General features: G+C 52.6%; 1 protein-coding gene across 1 annotated transcript in view; it reads right to left on the bottom strand.

The window, feature by feature from the left end:
* Positions 1-9275, bottom strand: part of TMEM63C (transmembrane protein 63C) — a 61334-nt gene extending 52059 nt beyond the window's left edge. The window contains exon 1 of the mRNA XM_045823124.1: positions 9142-9275. The gene's annotated coding sequence lies outside the window, so the exon portion shown is untranslated. The remainder of the gene's footprint in view (positions 1-9141) is intronic.
* Between the last annotated feature and the right edge of the window lie 6336 nt (positions 9276-15611).

Here is a 15611-nt window from a genome sequence, read left to right as displayed (position 1 = left end):
TAGTGATTGGCAGCTTCATCACAACAACATGCCCACTCATGCATCACGTCCTGTGCAGAGTTTTTTGGCAAAACATCAAATCACCCAGGTGGCTCAGCACCCCTATAGCCCAGATTTGGTGTCCTGCGACTTCTGACTTTTCCCAAAACTAAAATCACCTTTGAAAGGAAAGAGATTTCAGACCCTTGATGAGATTCAGGAAAATATGAGGGGGCAGCTGATGGCAACTGGGAGAACTGTGTGAGGTCCCAAGGTGCCTACTTTGAAGGGGACTGAGGTGTCTTTCCCACGCTGGAAACATATATAATGTTTCTTGTATCTTCTTCAGTAAATGTCTCTGTTTTTCATATTATATGACTGGATACCTTCTGGACAGACCACACACACACACACACACACACACACACCCCGCTCTGCACAACGGCAATAGAATACACAGTCTTCTCAAGTCTGGCGTATTCTCTGGGACAGATCCTGTGCTGGGCCACATGCAAGGGGTGCAGAGCAGTGCCTGGTGCACGGGAAATGCCATATGTCGGTGATGACTAAGACCCTCATGGCGAGCAGGGGCGCCTTGCCTTTGTCTGAGCGTACCTTCCTGCCCCATCGCCCTGCATGCCAGTTCCACCGCTGGACAGATGTCTACAGGGTGGGGCAAATGCAAGTTTGCTGCTGTTCATATGGAAAACAATACAGTAATTAATAAGTAACGCTACAAGAATAAACCCCGTGTTTTGCGTGCTCACACCTGTAAGCCTGCGTTTGCCCACCCTGTGTTGTTCGGTGTGTGAGTGCGGGGGGACCGGGCGTGAGTGGCGTTAACGAGGGCTGTTCTGTTCGCGCCCACTCCGGCCAGCCTAGCTTGCGGCTGGTTGAGTGCTTTTACTGGTACTGTAAACGTTTCCTTCCACTGTATTTTAAAAGAGGCTAACATTTATGCACAGAAAAGCTATACATTTAAAAAACATGTATTAGTGGTCACCTTAGTATATTTTTGTTATTTATAGCAGTTTTTTTCAGTGGACTTATTCTTTTTTATTCTAGGGGATCAGTCTTATCATCTGCAATTTTAATTGATAGATCAGCCTCTTTTTATAACTTCAATTCTCAAAATTTGTATTGATTTGTACTTCTAGAAAAGTGTTAAAGAATATGCATACAACATATATATATATACACACACATGCATAAAATCATGTTCAGCAATATCTATCTACTCCTACTAAACAAGAGTTAAAATTAGGGACATATGTTTACCAAATGCTTTTTGGACATTTTTAACATTTATGGGGCTGTTTATATGATTTATCATCTCTTTTTAAGTATTACTTTGCTCAATTATATTAATAATTCTCCTAATATTGAATGTATATTTCTGGAATAGAGCCTCATTTGCTTGTGGTATAGTCATTTTTTAACATAATGATGTGTGAGTCTATTTGTTCTTATTAACTCATGAAATTTGCACCAGTATTTATAAATGAAATTTTTGAAGGTAATTTTCTCTTTTCTGCGTGCTATCTTTGTCCGTGTTGTGCTGGCTCCGTAGAAGACTTCGGGGCCTTCCCTTATCTGTGATTTGGTGCAGTCAGTACAGTTTAAGCAGCCCTGGAACTGTCTCTTCCTTGAAGCTCCGGTGGAGATTAAAGCCTCTCAATGCCTGGGCATCCTCGGAGTGGAGTTCTCTGAAAACCTAGTTGCTCCCACGGTTATTGGTCTGCTAGGTTTTTCTAGTTTTCCCGGTGCCAAACTGATCATTTATCTTTTCTCAGAAAACTCTCAGTTTCACCTGGTTTTCAGAATTTGCACGTGGTCAAGCACAGTATCCTCTAAAGAATTCTCTTTTCCCTGGACCGGTGGCTGTTTCCCATGTCAATGTTCCATTTTATGTATTTGGCTATTAGATTATTAAGACTTAAAAAATCATCAAATAACATGTGATTCCTCCCCCCCCCCCCAGGAGCCTATTTACTATGCTCACAGCCCAGAAATAGGGGGGCTGGAATCAGGGACAAGGGTGAGGAAGGTAGCGAGGGAGGGGCAGCTTGACAAACACCAGTCATTCCTCAAACATTAAAACAGCACAAAGAGCCTGCTCAGATGTTCCCCAGCCTCGAACCCCTGCATCTCCTTCCCCAACTCCTCCCAACCAACCCCCCCGCCCAGTTAAACCGCCAGCTGCCACCCTGCCTTCAACACCAGCTGTCACCTCCTTTGGAACCTCTGCTGACTTCCCAGGGACAAGTCGGCACCTTTCTTCTGACATCCCAGATTACTTTTTTGGTTTAATTTAGAAATAATTCCAACATAAAACCGTTAAAGGTTCAGGGTCTGGCAGAAGCAAGGTCTGCTTGAGTGTGGTTGGCAAAGTTCATAATATGGGTGTAATATTCTATATAGTGTTAATTTAAACGTTTCACCTGAAGTGTCACATGGTGTGCTTGAGTGTGATATTGTCATGTTATAGAATTACATGCTTATGATTTTGTAATAAAAAAAGGGGTGTTATTTGGTCCAGACCCTGTATAAAGTCAACAGAACTGACAAATGGTAACATTCTGTCATTTGTGCCTCAGAGGTCTTCTGTGAAAAGAGGTGTTGCGGACACACCAGAAGGTCCCGTTTCCCCTTCGGCCCAGCCCCCTCTCGGCGACCACTGCACACACAGACTCGGCCGGTGCAGTGACGTCGCAACAGGTTTGCGTCCGTAAGTCACAGCGAGTCTTGTTTGCTGATCGTTAGTAACGTCAGGTTTTCACTAATGGTATCATTCTGCATTTCCCTTTTTTTGCAAAATTGCTTTTGAGATTTATTCGTGTTACTACAGAATATGTGTATATGTGTATATACCAGCTTTATTGAGGTATACGTTACAAAACATAAAATCCCCCAATTATATATATATATATATATTTTTTTAACTGCCGTCGAATAGCATACTTTTAGTTGTCTGCTCCGTTATGGTGGATACGGAAGGTATTGAGGTGGAGCCTGCTTCTCTGCGTCTCAAACATCGCTGCCCTGCATATCCTCGGAACTGTCTCCTTACGCACACGTACCAGTTTCTCTAGGTAACGATACACCCAGATTTGCAACTTTTGGCCATAAAGTATCTACATGTTCAGCTTTAACTGCCATTGCCAAAACATCCCCGTGCTTTGTGGCACCGTTACTGCAGCATTTCTGAAGCTGTTATTGGTCCCCGTTGACTTGCCCACCTGCCCCTTCCCCATGAATCACCAGAGGGCGTGTGTGTGTGTGTGTGTGGCGGGCACCCAAGGAGCACTTGATAAATGAAAGGATGAGCTCACTGTCTAGCAGGAGAGACAGACTCAAGTGGGACACGTGCATTAAAGGCTCTGAGACCTCCTCTGGCTGGCATCCAGGGAAGGCTTCATGAAGGAGGTGGCATTCGACTTAGGTTTTGAAGGGCAGAGAGACTCTGGACAGATGAGGATGTGGATACAACGAGGGCCGGGAGGGGAGGGGAGCGGGGGGATTCGTTTGGGCCTGTTTGGTTTGCCAGGGTAGCGGTTCTTGGCGGAGCTGCGAGTGGGCAGGGTAGAAAAGCCGAGTGTGTGTTTTGTGAAAACTTCGAAGTGATCGGATTCATGCCCTGTCCACCCTGGACGAGCCTCTGAGCCGGAGCAGACTGCAAGGGGAGGGCGAAGGAAGCAGGAGGATGGACTAGAAAAGACAGTTTGCGTTTGATCCCAGATGAGTCTCGATGGGAGGCTCTGGGGAGCTCGTGAGGAGTGACTGGGTCAGAGCCGGGCTCAAAGATGACTCATCCGATGAGCGGGCAGACAGGAGAGAACCAGCCCCTGGAATGAGGCCTAGACCGAGCGCCTGCTGCTCCCGATCCCTTTCCCTCCTCCGTCTGGGGGAAGGAGCTACACTGCTCAGCCTGGGTTCCCCCCTCAGACCCACAGAAGAGCCCCAGGACATGGGTTCTCCTGCTCCTCCGTTTTGCAGCTCTGTGAGCCCCAGGCCAGGGGCTAGCACATTGCTTCTTGTCCCCTCCAGCCCCACTGCTCCGTGCAGGTGCCTGGGCCAGGGCCCCAAGGAGCCCCCTCCGTGAAGCATGGGGCCCGGGCCTGGCTGCCCCCCACTTCCTCCCCCTGCCTCAGCTCAGGCTCAGCCCCCCTACACTCGCCTTCCCGGGAGGCGAGTGTGTCCAGGGGTGTGGGGTGGGGTGGCACGAACCCTGTCTTTCCCTTCCCCGCTGTCCTTCAACAGAACCAGCTCTGGGCACCCTGCCCAGAGTGGAGGGGAAGGGGAGAAATGCACGACCTTCACTTCCAGGTCCTTTGGTCTTAAGCAACTTCAGCAAAACCACCAGCAACGCAAGAGCAGGTGAGCTGAGGATGTGTCGGCTGGGCTCCGGCGGGAGGAACTCGCCACTGGGGCCGGACTGCCGGGGCCCGCGTGGGTTCTGCCACTTTTGTGCAGGTGTGTGCTTGTGGCTGGTACTTCCTCTCTGAGCCTCAGCGTTCTTGTCTATCCAGTGGGCTACTTGTACCCGCTCCGTCCTCCCCTGGGCCGTGCAGAGGGTTAAAAAGTAGCAACAAGGATCGTGAGGTGGCTGAGTGGGCCCAGGACTCAGGCCGATGACACTGTTCAGGCTGTAGTTCTTCTGGTGCTCGAGGGGGTCTCCCCAAAGCCTGGCCTGGTTCACAGGCCTGGGCACATGAGGTCCCAGCCCATGGGGGATCCCAATCCAGCCACACTTGTGTGCTGTACCCCAGTCCTTGCCAACACCCCCACCCCAAACACGCTCCGGTTCTGAGAAGACATGTCCCTCTGCCAGGTCTTCAGGGATCTGACTGAAGTTCTTTGGAAAGGAACAGCTGAGTTCAAACGGTGCCTGGAGCAACCCACATGGCGGGTCAGCATACACAGCCCAGAGACCCCTGCGCAGCCGGCACTGAGCAGGTACAGAGGCGAGCGAACAGAAGGAGCAGGGCTCCCAGGCACCAGGCTCCTGCTGGGCGCCTTCCTGCTCCCCCGCACCGTGCCCCGTCCGTCAGGCTGGCCCTGTGCTGGGGATTACAGCACCGTGCTGTGAACACCAGGCTCATGGAAGAGAAGTGAGCAGGTGACGAAGCAGGTGGGAACCCAGCTCCTCAGTGCCTCCCAGGCAGTTTGTCTGTGTGTCTTGTCCTCCCTGCTCCCGGGACCACCCCAAAAGCACACTTGGTTTCTCCACGGAGCCCAGGGCAGGTGTCCAGTGGCCTATACTTTACGGCCTATGGCCAAATCACTGCCACGTAAGACACACAGGTGATGAAGCCACCTCATCAAAATCCCCACACAGCCATACCCCAGGCTGCCTGGGCGTCTGTCTCCAAAGGCCTCAGGATGCCTTGCTCTTTGCCAAGACCCCACAGCCTGAGGCCAGTGTCTCTCTGATTGGACACAACTATGAGAAGACTCAGCCGGCCTAGGGAGAAGTCTCCTGTCCCCAGGGCCACCTTCCTTGGTGAGACCACTCAGCAATGGGGAGGGGAGGCGTGGCTTCCCACTGGGAGCTGGCCTGGCCCCTCTGCCTCCGATCCCCTGAGGACGCCGAGGCCCTGACTTGGCATGAACATGGCTCTGGGGGCACAGGGTGCTGCTGTATTTCAGCCACCCCCAGCCCAGACTTTCGACCTCATCTTGAGGGTGCTTGTGCAAAACATCAGCATGGAAGGGTGGGAAAAGCAGAGGGTGGGAGCCCAGGACACTTGGATCCTGGTTTGATAAGTGGGTCCAGGCTTCGTTCCCTTTTGAAACATTACTAACCACCAGGAAGAGGCAGGAGGTCACACGATGGCACCCCCCCCCCCACCCTGGCTCTGCATGTTTTGGAACCAGCCCCAGGGGTGCTGGGAAGTCACATGGCAGCTCAGGCACCTACCCTGCCCTACAAACACGGGACACGGAGTTCTGGACACAGGTGCTCTTCTAATGCGCCCCCCTCGGGTGGCCCAGAGCCACGCACACAGACCTAGAACAAGGACCCGTCATGCCTCATTGCTGCTCATGTTCTCAACTCCGTGTTCCCTTTGTGACCCTACTTTGCAGCATGCGTTGCACCAGCTAACTCGTGAGCAAGAACAGGAGTCTGGCTGACACCACGCACGCTGATGTACACGCTGCAAAAACCACCGCTCCCCCAGAACAGGCAAGAGGTATGGCTGCCCGGCCCGCCGCAGGCAAAACACCACGCTGAAAGCTGCTGATCTCACTTGGAGTCGAGCACTTCCCCTAAGCACTTTGGCTACAGCCTTTCCCAGGGCGAGCCTGCCCATAGCCCTGAACGCCCCGTGGACTCCCCCACCCTGAACAATCTGTGCAAAGAGCTCCCAGCACTTTATGCCCATTATCTCTGTGACTCTTTCACCTGCTGCTTTTCAGGAAGAACCACAGAAGAGAGTCCATGGGGCTCAGGAAGCCGTGGGGAGGATGCAGGCCTGTAGGAAGGCCCGCTGTGCTGCCAGGCACCGGTGTTTTATGGAAATCCTATGAAATATCACAGGCAGCGAGGGGGAGGGAAAAGAAGTCTTCGGGGCCAAAATACAACCAGAAGTGGGTGGGGCAGGGTCAGCCTGCCCTCCAAGCCTAGAAGGGCGCCCTGGACAGGCCGTGGGGGTCGAGGGAACAGCCACGAGTCCCCTGTGGAGGCCAGGGACAGATGGCTTCAGCTGAGACCAGAGTCCAGGAATAACACTTCCCGTCTATAATAAACACCTGACATGTTTCCAAAGCCCTCCCATCCATCTGGGGAAGGTGTTTGCATGCCCAGCTGTCAGGTAGAAAAACTGAGGGCCGACTGCCAGCCTACAGGGACTCTGGTCCAGCACTAGGTGCGATGTTCTGCAGGAGGTTCTCTTCCCACAACCCGGGAGCCTCTCCAAGGCCTGCCTCTGCCTCTGCTGGCCGGGAGGGACACGCCGCCCCTTTCCCGGGCCTGTGCGGCAGTGGCCTTCCTCCTGGAGAAGAGCTGGTGGCACCCCAGCAGAGGCGCCTGACCCGTGGCGGGTCCTCTCCCCTCTCTGGCATTGTACTGTCACCCCACGGGCAGCCGGGTCTGATCTACTTTCCTGGGAAGCCGCCCCCTCCCACAGGTCACCGCAGTGATTAATGGGGGCCGTCATGCAGCTGGGGCATGCCGTGGTCACCAGGAGCCAGCTTCAGGGCCTCTGATCTCAGAGGGTGTGTCTGAAAGCAGCGACTCCTGTGCAGACACACAGCCACTCCCCTCCACCCAGAATAACGGGCTGGCAGAAGCTCCCTTCCTGCGATGCTGTCAGAGGTAACTGGAGTCCTTCTGTCACGGGCCCCTCCTGGCCCTGCTCAGAGCTGCTGGCCCCCCGCCGGAGGGTTAGATGCTCTTGGCTCTGAGAAGCCCATGGAAATCGTGTGTCCCCTGTGGGGGGGGGGCCACAGTGAGAAGATGACCAAGTGACTCTGGCCCCCTGAAAGTTGCTTCTTTCCCAAGGAACTTGAAAACATACATTAAAGGAAGAGAAGATGCTGGAGCATTCGCTGACACCCTCTCCACCCAGAGGAGGCGCTCAGAGCCTCGCCTTTCCCGGGCTGGGGACTGTGGGGGGAGAAGAGGAGGGAGAAGGGGCCTCACGTGTCCCGTCTGCCGTGTGGTGGGCCTGCGTGCAGGTAAGAGGCCTGGGGCGACTCGCCGCCTGTTTCCTCAACCGCACAGGCAGGCTGGCCGGCCCCGACTCTAAAATATCAGCGTTCCCCTGCCTCAGTGTTCCTCCCAAGGAAGGCCTCTGCCCCATGGAAAAGGAGGACAAGATGAATTCAGGAAAAGTCCACCTCCAAGGGCAGCAGATCCGATGTCGTCCACTTCTCCTGGGGACAGGCGTTGGGGACAGAGCAAGGATACGGTGAGGCACCGCGAGGGTGATGCCGAGAGAGGGCGGGCTTGCCAGCCTGGTTCTCCTGCCTCCTCTCCAGGTGTGGGCTGTCAGAGGAGCGCGTCATCTCCTCGTCCCCCATGCTTTCCTTCCCCCGGCGGCCTGGGAACTTCCACGTGCCTTCCGTCAAGGCTGGGACAGGAGACTGAGGCCCGGACCTGGGCTCGCTCTCCCCGAAGCCAAGGATGGCAGAGGCCACGGTCCCCTCTGCTCAGATGAGCGCTTTTCATGAGCAATTTTGTCCTGTCTCTGGACAATTCTGATCCCTACAGGGTTCACACCCATGCCACCCTGGAGGCTCATGCGGCAGTTTCAACTCCATCCATTCTCGGGGATGAGGAAAGAGGGTGTGGGGTTGGGGAGTCCACTCTAGACTGGACAAGAGGTCTAGAGAGCAAGGTTGGCCCCTGGCCTTCCAGAGGGCACCCGGTCACAGGCACCCTGTGCCTGGGAGGCCAGCTCTGTGGGACCTACTATGCCATCTTGGGGAAACCACAAAACCCCTGGACCTGTTTCCCCAGCTCCGTCACACAAATCCAAACTTTCTCTCTCTGGGCAAAGGTGAGGATGTAGTCAAGAACACGTCTGTGAAAGCGCAGGAGGAAAGGTGGCAACCTTTGTCCCTGGGGCCCAGCAGCCCAGCCCACCCAGCAGAGAATGCGACCCCCCGCCAGCAGCAGCACGGCAGTGACAGTGACGCTGTCATAACTCATCCCCCAGCGGAGTAGACTGCAGAGGCAGAGCGCACCCCTCCCAGCCCAGCCCACAGAGTGGGCGGCACAGCCCGGGGGAATCCCTGGGTGGGGTGGTCCAAGGAGGCAACTCCCAGCTGGCTGTCAGGCAAGCCTCCCGCCCACCGTCCTCTCCCACCACCCAGTGAAGACGGTCGACCAAGACCCAGCCCTTCCTAGTCAGCGGCTCATTCCACCCTCTCCTGGGTCCAAGGCTGGGCTGTGGCCAGCGTGGCCAAGGAGTGTGGCGCAGTATCCCCTACCCCCACCCCTCCCACTCCAAGCTCCCTGAAAGCACAGAGCATGCAGCCCTTCCCCACCCCCTCCCCGGGCGAGGACCCGGATTCTGCGCCCCTTCTCCCGGCCGAATTACTCCCGGCTCAAACCACCCGCGTGCTCACCACTTCCGCGCCCTCCGTGCCACGGCCCCAACCCCAGGCCAGATGCTCAAGCCGCCAAGATGCCGTGACAGACTACACGCTGCCTACCTGCGAGGAGACTGCCAAGCGGTCCTCCTCACCGGCTTGGTGAAGCCAGCCCCACCTGCCAAGGGACTGTCAGCAAATTCCACCCTGCATCATCGTGGGAGCGGCATCCCAGCTCCTCCCCGGCAGGAGCCAACCTTGGCCCCGCCCCAAGGCTGCTCCGACCCGCGGCCGCTGGGGAAGCCGGGCGGGACTATCCTATACAGAGGCCCAGGCTCCGCCTCAGAGACCTTGGCCAGGAACCATCTGCAAATTACCACCACAAACGCGCAAGGCTGCTGGTCCCTGAGGCTCTGGGCCTCGCCTGCTGTCTTGCTACTCTCTCTGCCTGCCCACAGCTCTCACGCCACCCCAAGCTGGCCACAGAGGCAGGTTCCTTACAAAGCTCCCCAACCCTGCCGGCCTAAGCATAAAAACAAAACAAAACATAACATCAAAACATATAATCCCACACAGGTAGCAGCACTCTGCCCCACCCAGGGACCGCTCCTTGCACCGGCCCAGTGGCTGACACCTAGTTCCGCCTCCTTCTTCCCCAGCAAAGGAAAGATCCACAAATTGGCCACAGCCCCACTCAGGAAGTCCAAGGGCTTGGGCTGGGTCATTTTGAGTTTGCTGTGGGGCCCAGCCTTGCAGGTCTTCAGTTTCATCAAAGTCTTGGTTACTCTGCTAGAAAGGGCCAGTTTGGAGGTGGGAGCGTGTTTGAACCCCCACAGATCAGTATGAAAAGTAGGGGGCAGTAGTAACAGCCACTCTCACTGTCTCCCAGGCAGGGGTCCGGGAACATTTATTTAATCGACATTGCCCAGTACTTGCTGCACAAAAGCTAATGGGAGAGCAGGGCTGCTAAATAGAATGCTGAAAGTGGCTCTCAGTTTTATAAAGGGAAGAAACTGTTCGAGTTGTTAGCGATATAATAAGGTGATAGAGGAAGCAGTGTGAATTCAAGGCCAAGAGTGGGGGGGCAGTCAGAGGGCAGCTATGGTTTCACGGGGTGCTCCCCCATAACCAGCTGCACAGTGCCTCCTCCAGGTGGGCACACCCTGGCCACGTCTCTCCCTGCCGTGCACCTGCTTCCCTCCCCCAGCCCCCACCCTCCGGTTGTTCTGGTCCAGCCACTCTGTGAAAACCTGAAGGGAGCCACTTGACACATTCTGTCAAGATCTGTTCATTTCTTCTCCCACTCGCCTGCCCATTAGTGTCTTTATTCTTCCGTGGGGCAGGAAGACTTTTGGATGTCTATCGTGCAGGGGCAAGAGGACACCAGGGGTCTGGGGACTAGCTCTGGCTTAGCCGTTAGGACGCTGTGCAGTCCCGGGTAACTCGCTCGATCTCTCTGTTTTTCCTCTCGTCTGTCATACAGAAAGCACTGGGCTAGGTGGGGTCTAAAGCCCCGCTAGCCCTAACCTTTCTATTATTCTCTCCTAGGATTAGGTCTGGTGGGAACAAAAATAAGCCAAATAAACTTTCAAGAACTCTAGCTGCCTTGATTTAAATAACAGCTGTCCCACCCAAATACGGGACTTGTCCCCTTTGAGCTTCATTCTTTGCATATGTAAAATGGGGGTGATATGTTCTGGCTGATGTGGCTCAGTGGATTGGGTGCCAGCTTGTGAACCAGGGGACCACTGGTTCGATTCCCCATCGGGGCACATGCCTGTGTTGCTGGCCAGTCCCCAGTGGGGAGCACGCGAGATGCAACCACACACTGATGTTTCTTTCTCTCCATCTGTTTCTCCCTCCCTCCTCCTCTCTCTAAAGGTAAATAAATAAAATCTTAAATAAATAAATAAGTACAAAATAAAATGGGGGAAATAATAACAACCTTAAAGCGTGGTTGTGAGGATTAAATGAGATATTAAGTACAAAGTAGATGCTCCGTAAACACTGGTTGCTGTTGCTGCTGCTGTTTCAGTTCTGGTGGGAGAGCATAGAACCCGGACAGAAGCAGTTTGTCCTCTCTCAGCGTCCTTATTACAGAACTGGTGTCTGACCCTGTGAGGAAGGATCGAAGGTCTTGTGCATGCGGGTAATTGCTGTTCCTCTAGAAAGGCCCCATGTGCAGTGGAAAGTGCATGGTCTTTGGATCCAGTTGAACCTTGGTTTAAATCAGGGCTCTCCCTCTCACTAGCTGTGTGTCCTCGTACTAGTTACTTAACCCCGCTGGGGTTAATTTTCACATCTGTAAAATGGGCACCACTTGCAAATGAAAGGAGTCCAATAATAGCACCTACCTCCCAGAGTGGCTGTGACTAATAAGACTAAGTTCTAGCCAATGGGACGTGAGTAGAAGGCATACGCTTTACTTCTGGGCCACATTCTTCAACGGTAGCTGCAGGCTGTCCACGCCCCTTTGTGCAAACTGGACCGTGCACATGGGGGTGGAGATGAGGGGCAGTTTGGATGATGCTGACAAGGGCAACACCCTGGCCAATCACCCAGACATTAAGAACCCAAGCTTCATGCTGACCTGGAGGAGAAGCACCCTGGACTGCTGACCACCTTGCTCTCTCTGACACCGGCTGAACCAATAACCTCACTTATAAACCTACTTTCCTACTTTTCAAGCCCTCAGCAGATGAGCAGGGGCATACTGGAGGGAGAAAGAACATAAAAAAAAAAGCAGCACAGTGAAATCAGCAACAGTCGAGAGCAAAAGGCAATGGAACAGTTGTTAAAACTCAGAAGTCTGGGGCCATGTGGTTCAGAGTCACTCCAAGAGGCCTTGGGGCCATCAGTGTGTGACAGGGTGATGTTGGAAACAAGCTAATAACAACAATCCCAAATCACTACGAGAAACAGAACGTTCTGATTGAAATTTTACTTTAAAAGGAAGGCAATTATAGGCTACATTTAGAAAATATTGTTGAGCAAAAATGGTTAACATAAAATAAAATGCATAAAATAAGACGTATGCCTCAAAGTGAATAAATGACTTAAATATAGGTTGTGACTCCATAAAAATCCTAGAGGAAAACCTCAGGTATCCCACATAGCAATATTTTTGCCAACATATCCCCTAGGGCAAGGGGAATAAAGGAAAAAATAAGCAAATAGGACTACATCAACTACAAAGCTTCTGCACAGCTAAAGAAACCATCATCAGAATGAAAAGGTGACTGACTATATGGGAGAACATACTTGCCAATGATACATCAGACAAGGGTTTGATCTCCAAAATATATAAAGAACTCATGACTCAACACAAGGAAGACAAAAAATCCAATTAAAAAATGGGCAAAGGACCTGAACAGACACTTCTCCAAGGAGGACATACAGAGGGTCCATTGACATATGAAAAGATGCTCATCACTAGCCATCAGAGAGAAGCAAATCAAAACCACAGTGAGATGCTACTTCACACCAGTCAGAATGGCCATCATTAACAAATCAACAGACAACAAGCGCTGGCAAGGATGTGGAGAAAAGGGAACCCTAGTGCACTGTTGGTGGGAATGCAGACTGGTGCAGCCACTGTGGAAAACAGTATGGAATTTTCTTTAAAAACTAAAAATGGAACTGCCTTTTGACCCAGAGATTCTGCTGCTGGGAATATACCCTAAGAACCCTGAAACACCAATTCAAAAGAACTTATGCACCCCTATGTGTATAGTGGCCCTATTTACAATAATCAAGTGCTGGAAACAGCCTCAGTGCCCATCAGTAAATGAGTGGATCAAAAACCTATGGTACATTTACACAGTGGAATACTACGCAGCAGAAAGAAAGAACTCCTACCCTTCCTGACAGCATGGATGCAACTGGGGAGCATATGCTAAGTGGAATAAGCCAGGCAGTAAAAGACAAATACCATATGATCTCACCTATAACAGGAATCTAATGAACAAAATAGAGCCACAGGCATGGAAACATGGAACAGACTGAAAGTGACCAGAAGGGAGGGGGAGGGGATAATGGTGGAAAGAAGGGGAAGGGACTAGACAAAGAACATGTATGGATGACCCCTGGACACGGACAACTGTGTGGGAATGGACTGTGGGAGCAGAGGATGAAACGGGTGGAGGAGGGCAAAGGGGAAAAATTGGGTCAACTGTAATAGAATAACAATTTAAAATATTTTTAAAATAAAATGTATGCCTACAGGTAAAAACCTTTAGTATCCCCCAAAACTCAGCCATCCAAAATGATTCTCTTTTCCAAGGGTCAGAAAGCAGAGATTTCAATTCATTGATGTTTACCTTCTCCCCCACCAGATTATAAATCCTGTTAAGTTCAGATCATATCTCCTTTTCCTTTTTCTTCCAAGTAGCCAGCACAGTGCCCTGACTCCACAGGTACTTCCTAATGGTAATGGGAGTGAAGGCTGTGCTACCTCAGATGCCAGAGCTTAGCAGAGGCCCACTTGCTGATTTGAACTACTGATCACTGAAATCGCTTGAGGTCCTAGATCATTCCAGTGAAGAGCCGCAGAGGTACAGCCCTCGCAGCAGAGAGTGATCAGCCCATGGAGGCTCTGGGGTCTTGCCCCTGTGGTCTAGAAATCATTTCACCAGGAACTGTCCCTGGGCTCAGAAAGACCTTCGTGCACAAAGATGTTCACTGAAGAACTGACTGTAATCTCCTAAAACAAGCACACGGTGTGCAGCCCACACAATTGCACGTGCTTTTCCGCACTGCCAGATTGCACTGTTCAGGAAAACTCAAAGTGAGAAGGAAAGGCAGGAGGCTCAGGAAAGAGTCAGCTAAGTGTGCTGCTCACTGTCTGCCTCACACCAGTTCAACTCCAGGGATTTTAGCCTTCGAGGCGGTGGGGGAGCCAAGCTAGTGTCTTGTGCTGCTCGGTAGGCAGTTAGCAGGGTGGGGTGGGGCCTCCGGGAGGATGGGCGTGAGACTCAGCGGATTTTGCTGCAGTGTCCAGAGTGCAAACTTATGCCACTGACAGGAACAGTATTTTAAAAGCAGAAGCACGTCACTATTCACACATTAAGCGACAATCCAGATACGCTAGGGTGTCCCCTGTCCTCAAGAGCCCAGTTGAGGTTCTCCAAGAAAATGGGTCCATTTGGGGAGCTGGGGCTTCCATCACCCCCTCTACTCTGCTGTTCTAACAGAAAGGGAACTTGATTTCCTGTACACGAGGGAGAGAGCAATGGATTAAGACGGAAAACTATTTTTCCAGTCTCCTCTGTTTAAGCAGACCTGGGGCTGTGGATTTCGAGAGGACAGCCCTCAGGCTGAGGTCCAGACCACAACACGCACTGCCCCCTGGCCTTCCCCGGGTCGGTGGGGCCGGGGTGGGGACATCAGGGCCCTCTGACCGCTTGGCCTTCCATGACAGAGAGTCTGGGACTCCCTCTGTGGGCCCAGCCCTGGCCTCCCGGTCCCCCCTTACCTCTGGCCTCAGGCTCGGGCCCCACTCATCAAGACCCCAGCAGGTAGATGCTCGAGCCTCTCAGACTAGTACTTCTCTCCTGGAAGAGGGGAAAGCCACCACTGGTGAGAGGTCATTGTCATCCACCACCAACAGCCGCCACCAGTTATCAATACAGGGAACTTCTGATGGGCCAGGTCAGAGGCAAATGTCGATGACATCACAAAGGAAGCTCCACTGTTGTGCTGGAATCCTGGAGACCTTTGAGAGGGAGGGTTCCCCGAGGACAGTTTGCCTAAACAGCATTTCCTGGCAGATCTGGGGATTTGAGGCCTACATCACCTCTCCTTGACTCTGTCGTGAGCCTGGCTGCCGCCCTGCAGGCATAGGCCATTGAAAGATGCTTGGGTTCTTGTGTTGATATTTTGTTGAGGTTAATCTCAGCCCCCTCCCCGCCAGCAGATCCTCATGGGACAGAAATATGGCTTTCCCGTTGGGTTTCCTCTGGGCATGGAGTGAGGGTCTTCTCGCTCCGGCCAGGCTCTCGGAGGCAGCTCTGCTGGGCTCACTCCACCGGGCATTGGCATCTGTTCCCAGCAGTGGGAGCTTTTTTTAATAAACTACTCACTTTGTGAAGCACGGGACACATGCAGAGAAGCGTGTATAAGACCCACGTGAGCACTCTAATGGATCTCACAAGGCAGGCCCTTGCGTAACCAGAATCCAGCGCAGGAAACACCACGTTACCCCCAGACGTGTCCTTGCTTCCCAGTCACACCCCTCCCTCCCCCGCTGTCCCCCACCCGAAGATAACCTCTCCTGGCCTTAGTGGACGTTCCCTTCCTTTTCTTTATCATTTTATTATCCCTAATCAATATAGTTTGGTTTGGTCTGTTTTTTCTCTTTTTTTTCTTTTTAAAGATTTTATTTATTTATTTTTAGAGGGAGAAGGGAGGGAGATAGAGAGAGAGAAACATCAGTGTGCGGTTGCTGGGGGTCATGGCCTGCAACCCAGGCATGGGAATCGGTACCCTGACTGGGAATCGAACCTGTGACACTTTGGTTCGCAGCCCACGCTCAATCCACTGAGCTACACCAGCCAGGTGGTTTGGTCTGTTTTTTCGATGGACATTCATGGAAT

Source organism: Phyllostomus hastatus, unplaced genomic scaffold, assembly GCF_019186645.2.
Source record: "Phyllostomus hastatus isolate PE091 unplaced genomic scaffold, TTU_PhHast_1.1 phas_scaffold_501, whole genome shotgun sequence".
Lineage (NCBI taxonomy): Eukaryota > Metazoa > Chordata > Mammalia > Chiroptera > Phyllostomidae > Phyllostomus > Phyllostomus hastatus.
Note: the sequence above shows the minus strand (reverse complement) of the source record. Positions and strands in the feature narration are given on the sequence as shown.